This window comes from Abrus precatorius, unplaced genomic scaffold (assembly GCF_003935025.1).
Source record: "Abrus precatorius isolate BTA unplaced genomic scaffold, Abrus_2018 Scaffold12, whole genome shotgun sequence".
NCBI classification, from domain to species: Eukaryota; Viridiplantae; Streptophyta; class Magnoliopsida; order Fabales; family Fabaceae; genus Abrus; species Abrus precatorius.
In genome coordinates this window covers 232,234-246,248 of record NW_020874314.1, presented here as the reverse complement: position 1 = coordinate 246,248, position 14,015 = coordinate 232,234, and the positions used below count along the sequence as shown (strand labels likewise).

The 14,015-nt window shown below is 35.3% G+C and overlaps 2 non-coding genes across 2 annotated transcripts; one reads left to right on the top strand and one right to left on the bottom strand.

The window, feature by feature from the left end:
* The first annotated feature begins 234 nt into the window (after positions 1–234).
* On the top strand, positions 235–341 carry LOC113856898. Its single transcript, XR_003503070.1, has one exon. It is a non-coding gene; the product is annotated as a small nucleolar RNA R71 (small nucleolar RNA).
* A 12,327-nt stretch (positions 342–12,668) lies between these two features.
* On the bottom strand, positions 12,669–12,775 carry LOC113856886. Its single transcript, XR_003503059.1, has one exon. It is a non-coding gene; the product is annotated as a small nucleolar RNA R71 (small nucleolar RNA).
* Positions 12,776–14,015: the final 1,240 nt, after the last annotated feature.

Sequence of the window (14,015 nt, the reverse complement as noted above, 5' to 3'; positions counted from 1 at the left end):
TGTAGCTGATTTTGTGCAAGAAAAGTTTCCAGAACCTTAGCTTCATGACCAGAGTTTCTTCCTTGATTCCTTGAGTTTGAATTCTGATACATTGAAGATGCCATCATGTCAATAATCCGCTGAGCTTCTTCCAATGACTTTGTATTTAATGAACCTCCAGCAGCAGCATCAACCATTGTTCTTGTTACTGCATTCATCCCATTATAAAAAGTTTCCAATTGCATCCAATCTGGAATACAATGATGTGGACACCTTCTTAGCAATTCTTTGTATCTTTCCCAAGCTTCATACAATGATTCTCCTTCTTGCTGAACAAAGGATGTAATTTCTCCTCTCAGCTTAGCGGCTTTGGATGGAGGGAAGTACTTGGTTAGAAACCTGTTCACAAGTTCTATCCAAGGTGTAATGCTTCCTTGTGGTTGAGCTTGTAACCAGCATTTTGCTCTATCTCTCAAGGAAAAAGGAAATAGTCTCAGTCTGATGGCTTCTTCACTAACCCCATTTATTCTTATGGTGTCACATAGCTGTAGAAAATTTGAAATATGTAGGTTAGGATCATCAGAATTTCCACCAGAAAACTGATCTTGTTGGACTAAGTGTAATAAGGCAGGTTTAATCTCAAAATGGTTAGCTTGAATAGTTGGCCTGATTATGAAAGAGTTAAAACCTTGCATGTTAGGAATTGCATAGTCCCCTAATGTTCTAATTCTATTTTGTTCTGCCATCTCTATTTCTGAATTTAGTTGTCTCAAAGATGTAGGTGTTCTTTTCACTTTAGGATTGTTCTAAAATTCTGGAGAATGGACAGCTTCTAATTCACTATCACTCTGATGAATACATATTTTGACTGATATTTTAGTATAATTCTAACACAAATGATAAGAAAAATATATAAAGAAAGCAGAAAAACTTAGAAAAAGAGAAGGAATTGAATTTTGTTTACATGTGTAGTTATTTTAGCAATTGTGAAATTTTTGCTTAGGAATTAAGTTTTTAATCTTGTTTTTGTAGGAATAAATTGAGCAAGGATCATATTCATGGAAGTTTGATGACAAGGAAGAGGAAAGAAGCAAGTCTGGACTCCAAAAACTCAAGAATAAGAAATTGCAGACTGGGCGTGATCACTATTGTCAGTGAAAGTGATCACTTCAGAGCACAAAGAAGAAGTGAAGCCTGGGCGTAACCACTATTGTCATCAAAAGTGATCGTTCCAGAGAGTCTTCAACTTGGCGAGCTGCACGTAGTCACTTTTATCAGAAAAAGTGATAACGCGCAACTACCTTGGCTCTGCGTTGTCACTTTTATCATCAAGAGTGATAGTTCCAGAGAGCTCTCAATATTAGGAAAATGCGCGTGGCCACTATTTCTGGGAAAAGTGTTAACGCGCAACCAAAAACTCTCTGCGTAACTACTATTTCTCATAAAAGTGATAACGTGAAGATCTGGGAAATTTTATAAATACCAGAAGCGATCCGGAAAAGGGGGATTCTGTTCATTTTCAGTTTTTTTTAGTTAGTTTCTGGTTAGAGGAAGTGAGAGAGAGGAGTGGGGATTCAGATCTTGGAGCTTCACGAAGAGGAATTGGAGTGGAGCAAGCTTTCATGGCGTTTCTGAGTTTCTTCTTCTCTTCTTCTCTTTCTTTTTCTTCTTCTGCTGCCATGGCTGTGTAATTCGTTCATAGTTAGGGATTGTAGATCTGAAATGAATATGTTGAATTGATTTGGATCTGGATTTTAAGCTTTGGAATAGATTGAGTGATTGATTCTGAACTTCACGTGTGAATTGAATGGAAATTTGATTAACTAAATTCAGAGGAACCTTTGTCAATGGAAATTGAATTTGTTCTTCAGATCTGAACCAATCACCGAGATTTTAGTTTTCTTAGGGATAAGGAACTTTGATCTTGCAATCTTTTGGTTTCTTACACTTAAAGCAACATTGAATTGAATTAGATCTAAGGAATTAGAATGGTTTAATTGAATGTTAGGTTCACTGAGTTAAGGAATTAACCTCTGAATAGTATAATTTGAAACTGATTGTCATTCTTTCCAAATGCTTGTTAATTCAGAACTTTATTGATTAAACATTGGAGTTTTGGTGAAGCAATTCCCTAGCTATGGTTTCTCTTTCTGTTATCACATAATTGTGTGTTCATTGTTTTGTTTTCTGCAAGTTCATTTTACTTTTAATTGTTCCAGTTTGCTGTTATTAGATGTTACCACTCTCCTTACAATTTTGAAAAAGCTTAAATGGTTATAATTCTATGAAGTGATACTTGAATCTAAATTCCCTGTGGAGACGATATTTGGATCTTAATTTTACTCATCACTTGCTGCAATCCTAGTGCACTTGCTAGTGTAGATTGCTAACAACACACTCCCTATGACTTTTTCTGCTCTAGACTCTTTTCTCAATCTCCTTAAGGTTATGTCTATGTCAGGATCAAAGACTAGAGTTGATTTGTTTTTGTTTTTGCCACGCATATACAAATCAAAATGAAGCAAAAGTAAACTACAAGTTAGTATTCAGAACTGCACCACGAAAATTATGCAGCAAATATCAGTAAAAGTAATTGAAACACAAGTTTAAAAGCTGCAGAATTATGCAGAATGGACAAAATGTCTAACTACAGACTAATACTACAGAAATTCAGAGAAACAAAATACTCAATCTAGCTATTCTTATGTTACTAATGATATTGAAACTCAAGATCCCCGGCAACGGCGCCAAAAACTTGTTGTTTGCAATCTAAACACTAGCAAGTGCACTAGGATTACAGCAAGTAATGAGTAAATTTAAGATTCGAGTATCGTCTCCACAGGAAATTAGGAACTCAATTATCACTTCACAGAAAAATAACCATTTGAGCCATACAAATTTGGGAAGAGAGTTGTATCATATAAAAGCAATAATCAGAGCAATCAAAAGTAAAGAACTTGCAGAAAAACAGAGTATAAGATTTGTGATGAAATGAAATAGCAATGAAGGATAGTTAGGAATTTACTTCACAAGAATATCAATATCAATCCAATTAAATCCTCTGAACATTCAAGCAATTGAATAATTGACAATCAGTTTCACATATACCTAGTTAAAGGTTAATTCCTTAACTCATTGACCCTAACAATCCACTAAACCTCCCTAATCCCTTAGGTGAGATTCAATTTCAGGTTGCATTAAGAATTAGAACTATAAGATTGCAGAATTAGGTCTCCTTATCCCTAAGAAATCCCTAAACTCTGGTTGCCAATTCAGATCGGAGCAAACAATCCAATTCCCATTGGTAAAGATTCCTCTTGATTAATCAAATGAATTTCCATTCAAAGATTGCATGAAAAACAGAATTAACAACTCAATTAATCCAAGAACTTAAAGTTCAGAAGATAAAGTCGAATCAATACATCAATTCGAGTTCCATAAACCCCTAACTATGGGAAATTAAGCACACATTGCAACAAAAACAGAGAAAGAAGAAGAAGAAGATGAAGAAGAATGCAGAGCAGCCATGGGCACGAGCTCCAATCCGATCCCTCTTCTTGGAGCTTCAAGCTTCGACCCCAATCTTCTCTCCACTCTCTCTCAACGAGAATCTAACTAAGAAAACAGAAAATAAGCAGAAGACCCCTAGTTTCGCCCTTCAATCATGTATTTATAGAAACCCCAATTTTGCGCGTTGTCACTTTTCTTCATAAGAGTAACCACGCAAAAGCTTTATGTAGTGTGCGTGTTCACTTTCAAGAGCAAGAGTAACCACGCACAACTTGCAGAGTTGAGGACTTCTCTGGAACATTCACTTTAATTCATAAGAGTGGCAACGCAGGAGGTCGAGGGCTGTGCGTGATCACTTTCGTGAGTAATAGTAACCACGCGCAAGCTGTCTTGATACAAGTGCCTCTCGAACACTCACTTTCGTTGGCGAAAGTGACAACGCGCAGCTCATCAGACTAATGGACAGGCAGAGGTATCAAATAGGGAGCTGAAACATATTCTAGAGAAAACAATTCAGACAAACAGGAAGGATTGGAGCAAGAGACTTGAAGATGCACTATGGGCTTACTGCACTGCCTACAAGACCCCTTTGGGAATGTCTCCCTATAGAATTGTCTTTGGCAAGGCATGCCACCTTCTGGTGGAAATTGAGCACAAAGCATATTGGGCAGTTAAGAACTGTAACTTTGATATGAGCCAGTCTGGACTTCACAGGAAGTTCCAACTTCAGGAGTTAGAGGAGATTCGGTTGGAAGCCTATGAGAACTCCCGCATGTACAAGGAAAAGACAAAACTCATTCATGATAAGATGTTGCTGCGAAAGGAATTCTCCATAGGCCAGAAAGTGCTTCTCTACAATTCTCGCCTCAAGCTCTTTTCAGGTAAGCTTCGTTCTAGGTGGCTTGGCCCCTATATAGTAACTAAGATTTTGGAGCCTGGAACAGATAAGGTATTCACAGTGAATGGTCACCGCTTGAAGCCTTTTCATGAAGACACACCCTTGGAGAACATTGAGGAGGTCTGCTTGCTAGCGGCCACTTATGCTTAATTAGGGAGTTCCCCTCTTCCTTTCCTTACTATATTTTACTTACATTTCCATTATACATTACATTGAGGACAATGTAAAATTGAAGTGTGGGAGGGAGAATGATAGGTTATTGAAAATAAATAAATAAATAAATATTTTTATTTTATTTAGCATTGTTTTTGTTTTGTTTTGTTTTGTTTTCCTTTGTTGAATTAGAAGTTGTTGAGTTAAGGCATTAGTTATTAAGGAGGATAGAGTTCCTACATGATTTTATTATTACTTCTTCCTCTTGATATATGTGAATTGGGTGATTGATTTGATTTGTATGATTGAGTATGTTAGACTTTACCTTTGTGAGCTTTTGAGCCTTATTTTTGGATGGTTGGAATTCATGCCATTCTTTTCTTTCTTGTGTGCTTTCCCTCTTAGATTTTGTCATTCTAGAACTTGTTTTGATTCTTCTTTGAGGCTATAATTTTCATATGCAATTATGAACATGATAAAGGCATTTGTTTCAAATTTGTACCCACTTGGCCATATAGCTTACCTTGCAGTTTGCCCTTTGTTTAGCCCTTTTGAGCCTTATTGACCATTCTTTGGCTTCTAGCACATTATAAGCTTTAAGTGAAAAACCATGTAATACCTAACCTTAGGAAATAGGGAGTGCATTGGTTTCATTAATGTTATTGCATTTCAAGTGTGGGGGTTCGGAAAGAATGCAAGAAAAAAAAATGAAGAAAAAGAAAATAAAAATAAAAAAATAAAAAAAAAATTATTACAAAGAAAATGGGAAATTTTGATGAAGGAAAAAGGAAGTCCAAGGAGAATAAATGTATGTTATGGCTTGATTTGTCTAAGGACCAATGTTATTCCTATTCTCTTTGGTTGTATCTTGTCATATCCTCATATTTCCCTACCCTTACCTTAGCCCCATTACAACCATTGAATAAAGTCTTCTTAATTTGTGTTTGCATATGATTGTAAGTAGTGCAGAAGTAGAAGATTAACAAGCTTATGGTAATGCATTATCTTTTGAGGTGACTTGAGTGAAACACTTTGAACCATACACTTGAGAGTTGAGTTGTATACACCATCTTGTGAGATCTTTCATGCTTCATCTATACACTTTGAATGATATTGCTTGGCTTGCATTTTTGAGAGGTTGGGAGTTGGATGTTTGATTGTTGTAGAACTCTTGATGCTTTATTTGATCTTGTGTCCCTAAGTTCAGCACTTCTAAGGATTCATTGGAGAATTTATTTATTTTGATTATTCTATGATTTTTTAGGTTACATGTTTTTATTTGCTTGATTGTGTCTTACATGAGGACATGCAAGAGCTAAGTGTGGGAGAATTTGATCAATTGGATTTTTATAATATTATTTCCTCTAATTCCTAGTTCATTAATCCTTTTTTGTGCCCAATTGGTTGAATTGGATCATTTTATGATGTTTGAATTTTATTTGGGCTTTATTTAATTTTTCTAGTATTTGTCAAATTCTGATACTATTTTGGTTTCTGGGCCATATCTTGAGTTGTAGAGCTCATTTCATTGTTATTCTTGATTTTTAGGAAAGCTAAGAGAAAGGCGCACAATTCTTATGCAGAGGTCTGAACCCAATTCCGATGTTAAGAAGCTAAAACTGGGCCTAGAAGTGAACTGAAGTGGTGCAGTCGCAGATCCTGAGTAAGGTGCAGTATTTGGGCCATATCTCAGCCCACAGACATCCGATTAAGCCCATTCCAGTAGTGTTTTGAAGTTAATATTTAAGGCTACAATTTTTGTTCAGGCCACGAACCAAAAAGAGGCTGTTTTTGTATCCGAAAAAATGGAACAATGTGACAAACAGAATTTTGAATTTTGAATTGTGAATTTAATTTTTTGGCTCTTTTCTTCTTCCTCTCTTCTCTCTCTGTTTTCGTTTTTTTCTCCCCTTTCATGAATTGTTTCCCTCCATCCATGGAGGCTTAGATTCCCATCTGATTCAAGGATTAAAAGAGACGTGACACTCTTGAGGATTGATTGATTGCACATTGGCATAAATTAAATAACAATTTCGGGTTTCATCTATTCCTTATTCTCTCCCTTTTGCTAATTATATTTTTGAATTGAAGTTATTCGTCTGGATTGATGATTATGCATGTGGTTGATTATGTATTATTCGATTGATGTATGTAATTGAGTTTTAAGGAACATGAATTGGATTTTCAGGTTTGAAAACTACGATTAACGGCATTGGTAAATTAAATTGGCACAATTCAATTAGGTTCTAGAGTTTTCTGAATTTTAATTAATTATGTGCTAATCGAATGCATGAAGGTCTTAATGTGAATGCTGAGTTCGAATTGAGGTTTTATTCAGATTCATTGTTAATTACCGAATCGTTTGTTGATGTACTCTCTTAAAAATCTGATGATAAAGTAGTCATTTTTCTTCTTAATTCTTGGATTAGAATTTCAATTTCTGTTCACTCTTTATTCTAATTATAATTAAGTGCGTTTTTGTTTCCTTTACAGACAAACCCCACCCGTCTTATACACTCTCCAAATAGATTAATTTACCATTGTGATTCTTTGAGAAACGACCCTAGTTGCTTACCTCGTACTATAGTAATTAGGTTTATTTTGACCCGTGTACGACCCCGTGTCAAGCCTCTGCCCCATTCATAGCGAAGACTCTGCCAAGAATGCTCGGCTTCAGCCCCATACCTGGCCCCGTACTCCCTCTTGATTCAGGCTTCTGAGTTGTGCTCAAATTGCCATTCCTCTTAGCAGCCTAGCACACATTAGCAGTGTGCCCCGACTTCCCACAGTTGCTGCAATTCATCTGTGGTTGTGGGCAATCTCTCACTATGTGTGGTCCTCCACACCTGAAGCAATTAATTGGCCCTCTGAAAGAGCTTGGTCCTGAACCACTCTCACTGCTCCTCTCTTAGGATGAACTCCCTCTAGACTGAGAATTACCGGAGCTCGAATATGGCCCCTTTGAGAATCTATGGGGTCTTCTATCATGTCTCATTGGACCACTCCCCTAGTGTCCACAGTCTTGCCCTTCGAGTTAGTTTCAAATATTCTGTACTTGCTCACCAAAGTAGACAAATCGGTCAACTGGAATACGCTGACTGTAGCTTAGATATCTGGCCTCAGCCCATGCTCTAATTGAGCACACAAGTCTTCCTCTCCATTTTCGTGTTGATAGTGAGGCCAATACTTCATAAACTCTTGGAATTTTGTAGCATATTCCCCCACAGTCATACTTTCTTGCTTTAGTTCAAGGAATTCTCGAGCCTTCTGCTTCTTCAAATCTCAGGGAAAGTAATTCCCTAGGTAACTTACTATAAAAGCCTCCCATTGAACATAGCCACCCTCCTGTGGCAACATCTGACTGGCAAACCTCCACCAGTCTTCCGCCTCCCCAGTAGCATGTAGGTAACATAGTTCACCTTATGTTTTTTCCTACACCTCATAGCATGACGATCTTCTCCACGTCAACCAACCACCTCTGGGCTCCTTCAGGGTCAAACCCTCCCTTAAACTTAAGAGGATTGTACCTAGTAAAGGTAGATGTCTCTATACTCAGCCGGCTCCACATCTTGGTTAAGCACCAAGGCAGATAGCCCTCTATACTCTTACTTCTTAAAGTGTCCACGCAAAATAACAAAATTTTGAAAATCACTTTTAAGTGTCAACTTTGGACGTTTGAAGTTCCTATCTCAACCTTAGAAGCTTCTGGAAGGCTCTCCAGATTATTACTCTTAGTGATTAAAATGTCAACGTGGAAGGTGGCAAGAAAAAATATAAATAGCTGTTAAGAGTTCAGATTTGGATGTCTTTTGCCATTTTTTTTGTTTTCTTTTCATTTATACACCTTAGGAGAGTTAGAGAGGGAGATTAGGGGCGACTTCCAAGCTCTGGACCTTGAGGAATCAAGTTGGGGATTGAATTTATGAAGAAATTCTGCAGCTCCTTTTCTTTTACTCTTTCTCTCTTTCTTTTTTTTAGGAACATGTTTTGATTTCTTTTTATTAGGGATCCATAGATCCAGATTTGAAATTGTGATATAATATTGGATCTTCCATCAAAGATAATAGAATTTGGTAAACTACTTTTAAGTATTAACTTTGGACATTTAGAGTTCCCACTTCACTCTAACTATTCTTAATGCAGTTGTGAACTAATTCTTCATTCAATTGAACCTAGAGGAATCTTCATCAATGGAAATTGAGTTTATTTCTCAAGTCTGAGTCATATGCCTAGGTTATTGAGATCTTAGGAATAAGTATCATAATCTAGTAATCCTATAATTTCCAGAACTTAATGCAATATTTGGTTGAATTTCACCTAAGGAATTAGGGAGGTTTAATTAGATATTAGGATCAATGAGGCAAGGAATTGTCCTTTGGTTAAAGAAGTGAAATTGATTATCAACCAATTAGAATTCTTAAGAGTCCAGAACATTATTACATTGCAATAGAAAATCTGGTGAAGTGATGCCTAACGATTTTCCATATAGCATTTTAATACAAAATTTGTATTCTGTTTTGCTATATTTTTCAAATTTTTTCACTTTATTATTTTTGTTTTCAAATGATTCAAAACATCTCCAATATTTGTTTGGCTGAACTAGTTATTGATTTGTGAAGTGGTAATTGATAGACCTAATCCCTGAGGACGATACTTGGGACTCACATTGATTTCTAAATTTTATTACTTGCTACAATTACCTAGTACACTTGCTAGTTAGTTCTCCAATTGTGTAACAAGTTTTTGGCACCATTGCTGGGGATTATTTACTTTCAATATCATTAGTAGCAGAAAGATAGCTAGATTGAGCATTTCTTTGAGTTATTTTGCTTTCTAATTTTTCTGCATAATTTTTTTTTCTTCTTGCATTATGTGTAATTTTTTGCATAATTTCTGCTTAATTTCATTTTACATTTTTCGGCATAATTATTTTTTATTGATTTTTGCATGATTTGTTTTGCATTTTTCTGCATGATTGTTTAATTTTTTTGCATAATTCATTTTGCATTTGTTTTTTGGATAGATTCTACATTTTTTTTGTTGTTTACTGTTTACTGCATAACTTTTCTGTATTTTTTGCTATTTTCTACATAATTTTGTTTTGCATTTTTTTTGCATATTTGTAATTTTCATTTTGCATAATTTTAGATTTCATTTTTCTCAGTTACTAATTTTATTTGAATTTTGTTTACTTTCTTTTTGTAAGCAAAGAAAAACCAAAAAAATAAAGTGCTCTATTGTTTGATGGTAACCAGCATGTATCAGAATTTCTATCAAAGCAAGTTGCACGAATAAGAGCTTATAAAGCATATGCTTTTGAAGCTTTGATCAATACTTTTCAAGCTGAAATTTTCTGAACTAACCCCTTGGTGTGTGATTTTTATAGTAAAAACCATGTGCATGAAACCTATGATGTGGCTGCACCAGAATTTCAAGAAGAATTCAATTATAGAGGAAATTTTCAAAGACTTGAATCTACCTTTCTTCATGTATATCAATATTAATCTAATGATGAATCCATATTGTGATGAATCCATATTTTGACTAATATTTTAGCATAATTCTAACACATTTGATAAGAAAAATATATAAAGAAAGCAGAAAAACTCAGAAAAAGAGAAGGAATTGAAGTTTTGTTTAAATTTGTAGTTATTTTAGCAATTGTGAAATTTTTCCTTAGGAATTAAGTTTTTAATCTTGTTTTTTAAGGAATAAATTGAGCAAGGATCATATCCATGGAGGTTTGATGACAAGGAAGAGGAAAGAAGGAAGTCTGGACTCCAAAAACACAAGAATAAGAAATTGCAGACTGGGCATGATCACTATTGTCAGTGAAAGTGATCACTTCAGAGCTCAAAGAAGAAGGAAAGCTTTGCGTAACCACTTTTATCATTAAAAGTGATAGTTCCAGAGAGGCAAAATATCAGGAAAGCTCTGCGTAACCACTATTGTCATCAAAAGTGATCGTTCCAGAGAGTCTTCAACTTGGCGAGTTGCGCGTAGTCACTTTTATCAGCAATAGTGATAACGCGCAACTACCTTGGCTCTGTGTTGTCACTTTTATCATCAAGAGTGATAGTTCCAGAGAGCTCTCAATATTAGGAAGTTGCGCGTGGCCACTATTTCTGGAAAAAGTGTTAACGCGCAACCAAAAACTCTCTGCGTAACTACTATTTCTCATAAAAGTGATGACGAGAAAATCTGGGAAATTCTATAAATATCAGAAACGATCTGGAAAAAGGGGATTCTGTTCATTTTTAGTTTTTTTAGTTAGATTCTTGTTGGAGGAAGTGAGAGAGAGGAGTGGGGATTCGAATTTCGGAGCTTCACGAAGAGGAATTGGAGTGGAGCAAGCTTCCATGGCGATTCTGATTTTTTTCTTCTCTTCTTCTCTTTCTTTTCTTTTCTCTGCTGCCATGGCTGTGTAATTTGTTCATAGTTAGGGATTGTAGATCTGAAACGAATGTGTTGAATTGATTTTGGATCTGGATTTCAAGCTTTGGAATAGATTGAGTGATTGATTCTGCACTTTACATAGGAATTGAATGGAAATTTGATTAACTAATTTCAGAGGAACTCTTGTCAATGGAAATTGAATTTGTTCTTCAGATCTGAACCAATCACCAAGATTATAGTTTTCTTAGGGATAAGGAACTTTGATCTTGCAATCTTTTGGTTTCTTATACTTAAAGCAATGTTGAATTAAATCAGATCTAAGGAATTAGAATGTTTTAATTGAATGTTAGGTTCACTGAGTTAAGGAATTAACCTCTGAACAATAGAACGTGAAACTGATTGTCTTTCTTTCCAAATGCTTGTTAATGTATAACTTTATTGATTAAACATTGGAGTTTTGGTGAAGCAATTCCTTAGCTATGGTTTCTTCCTCTGTTATCACCTAATTGTTTGTTCGTTGTTCTGTTTTTCTGCAAGTTCTTTGCTTTAATTACTTTGGTTACTGCTGCTATATGTTACAAATCTCATTCCAAAATTTGTATGGCTCAAATGGTTATAATTCTGTGAAGTGGTACTTGAAACCTAAATTCCCTGTGGAGACGATATTTTGATGTTAAATTTACTCATCACTTGCTGCAATCCTAGTGCACTTGCTAGTGTTAGATTGCAAACAACAAGTTTTTGGCACCGTTGCCGGGAAATTTTGCATTTCAATATCATTAGTAGCAGAAAAGTAACTAGATTGAGCATTTATTTTTGTTGTTGTTCTGCTTTCAAGTTTTTCTGCATAATTTTACTGCACCTTGTGTAGCATTCTACATAATATTTCTGTTTGCTGCATAGAATTTTTACATCCTTGTTTGTCTGCATAATTTCAGTTTTCATTATTCTTTATATTTGTAATTTCTATTCTGCATATATATATATATATATATATATATATATATTTTACATGATTTTACAATTCTGCAACTGCTAGATTTAAGTTTTTATATGCTTTTACTGATAGATTTTGCATGATTTCTGTTGTGCATTTCTGAATATCAATTGTAGTCTAATTTTGTTTTAGTCTGATTTGTATATGCGTGGTAAAAACAAGAATAAATCAATTCTGGTCTTTGATCCTGACATAGACATAACTTTGAGAAGATTGAGAAAAGAGTCTAGAGCATAAAAAGCCATAGGGAGTGATAGTGAATTAGAAGCTGTCTATTCTCCAGAATTTCAGAGTAATCCTAGAGTGAAAAGAACATCTACACCCTTGAGACAACCAAATCCAGCAATAGAAATGGCAGAGCAGAACAAAATTAGAACATTAGGGGACTATGCTATTCCTAACATGCAAGGTTTTAACTCTTCTATAATTAGGCCAACTATTCAAGCCAACCATTTTGAGATTAAACCTGCCCTACTACATTTAGTCCAACAGGATCAGTTTTCTGGACGAAATTCTGATGATCCTAACTTACATATTTCAAATTTTCTGCAGCTATGTGACACCATAAGAATGAATGGAGTTAGTGAAGAAGCTATCAGATTAAGACTATTTCCTTTTTCCTTGAGAGATAGAGCAAAATGTTGGTTACAAGCTCAACCGCAAGGAAGTATCATAACCTGGACAGAACTTGTAAATAAGTTTCTAACTAAGTACTTCCCTCCATCCAAAGCTGCTAAGTTGAGAGGAGAAATTACATCCTTTGTGCAGCAAGAAGGAGAATCATTGTATGAAGCTTGGGAAAGATACAAAGAATTACTTAGAAGGTGTCCACATCATTGTATCCCAGATTGGATGCAATTGGAAACTTTTTATAATGGGATGAATGCAGTAACAAGAACAATGGTTGATGCTGCTGCTGAAGGTTCATTAAATACAAAGTCCTTGGAAGAAGCTCAGAGAATTATTGAGATGATGACATCTTCAATGTATCAGAATTCGAACTTAAGAAATCAAGGAAGAAACTCTGGTCATGAAGCTAAGGTTCTGGAAACTTTTCTTGCACAGAATCAGCTACAAAATCAAATGTTTTCAGAACAATTAGCTGCCTTAACACAACAAATCAGCAATCTGCAAATAGGGAGTATGCCTACCAGTAAGCTAAGTTGTGTTTTTTGTGGAGGAAACCATGTAAATGGTGCATGCGAGGCATCCATAAGCGAACCACAAGAGCAAGTGAATTATATGAATAATTTTTAGAGACAACAGCCATCATATCCCCTTGGATTTCAATTTTCAAATAATAGAACTCAGCAGTATTCTAATTCGAATAATCAATATTCTGCTGCAAAAAATTCTAACTCAAATTTGCCTTTTTCTAATGCAGGTCCAGCAACATAACAGCCTTATTTTCAAAGGAATTCATCCACTAAACCTCAAGGAAATCAAAAATTTTCCAAGCCTATGAATGAGAGGTTGAGTGAGATGGAAGAAACTATGCTGCAATTCATGAAAGTGACTCAAACAAGCTTCAAGAACCAAGAAGCTTCCATGAAGAAACTAGAAACACAAATCAGATAATTAGCTGAACAACTATCCAGCAGGGATGAAGGAAGATTTCCAAGCAATACAATAATCAATCCTAAAGAGCAATGCCAAGCCATAACTACAAGGAGTGGAGTTGTAGTTGCAAGTCCTAAACCAACAAAAAAGAAAGTAAATGATGCAGCAGAGAGAAAAATTGAACAAGATCTTCAACAAGGAAATTTTAAGCTATTGAAGAAAGACCATTCAGAAGAAAAAGTAGATGTTCCTATGAATTCTGAGAAGAAAACCAAAAAGCAACTTTTTGAGGAAGCTTGTTAGCCAATAGATCCAGAAAAAAAATAAGAGGCTGTCCTATCCTCAAAGAGTCCAAAATCCTAAACAAGAGGAACAATTTGAATGGTTTATGAATGTATTTAAGAAATTACAAATTAACATTCCTTTTGCAGAAGCTTTGGAGCAAATGCCTTCATATGCAAAGTTTATGAAAGAAATACTTTCCAGAAAAAGGAAGCTAGAGCATGATAAAACAGTACCTTT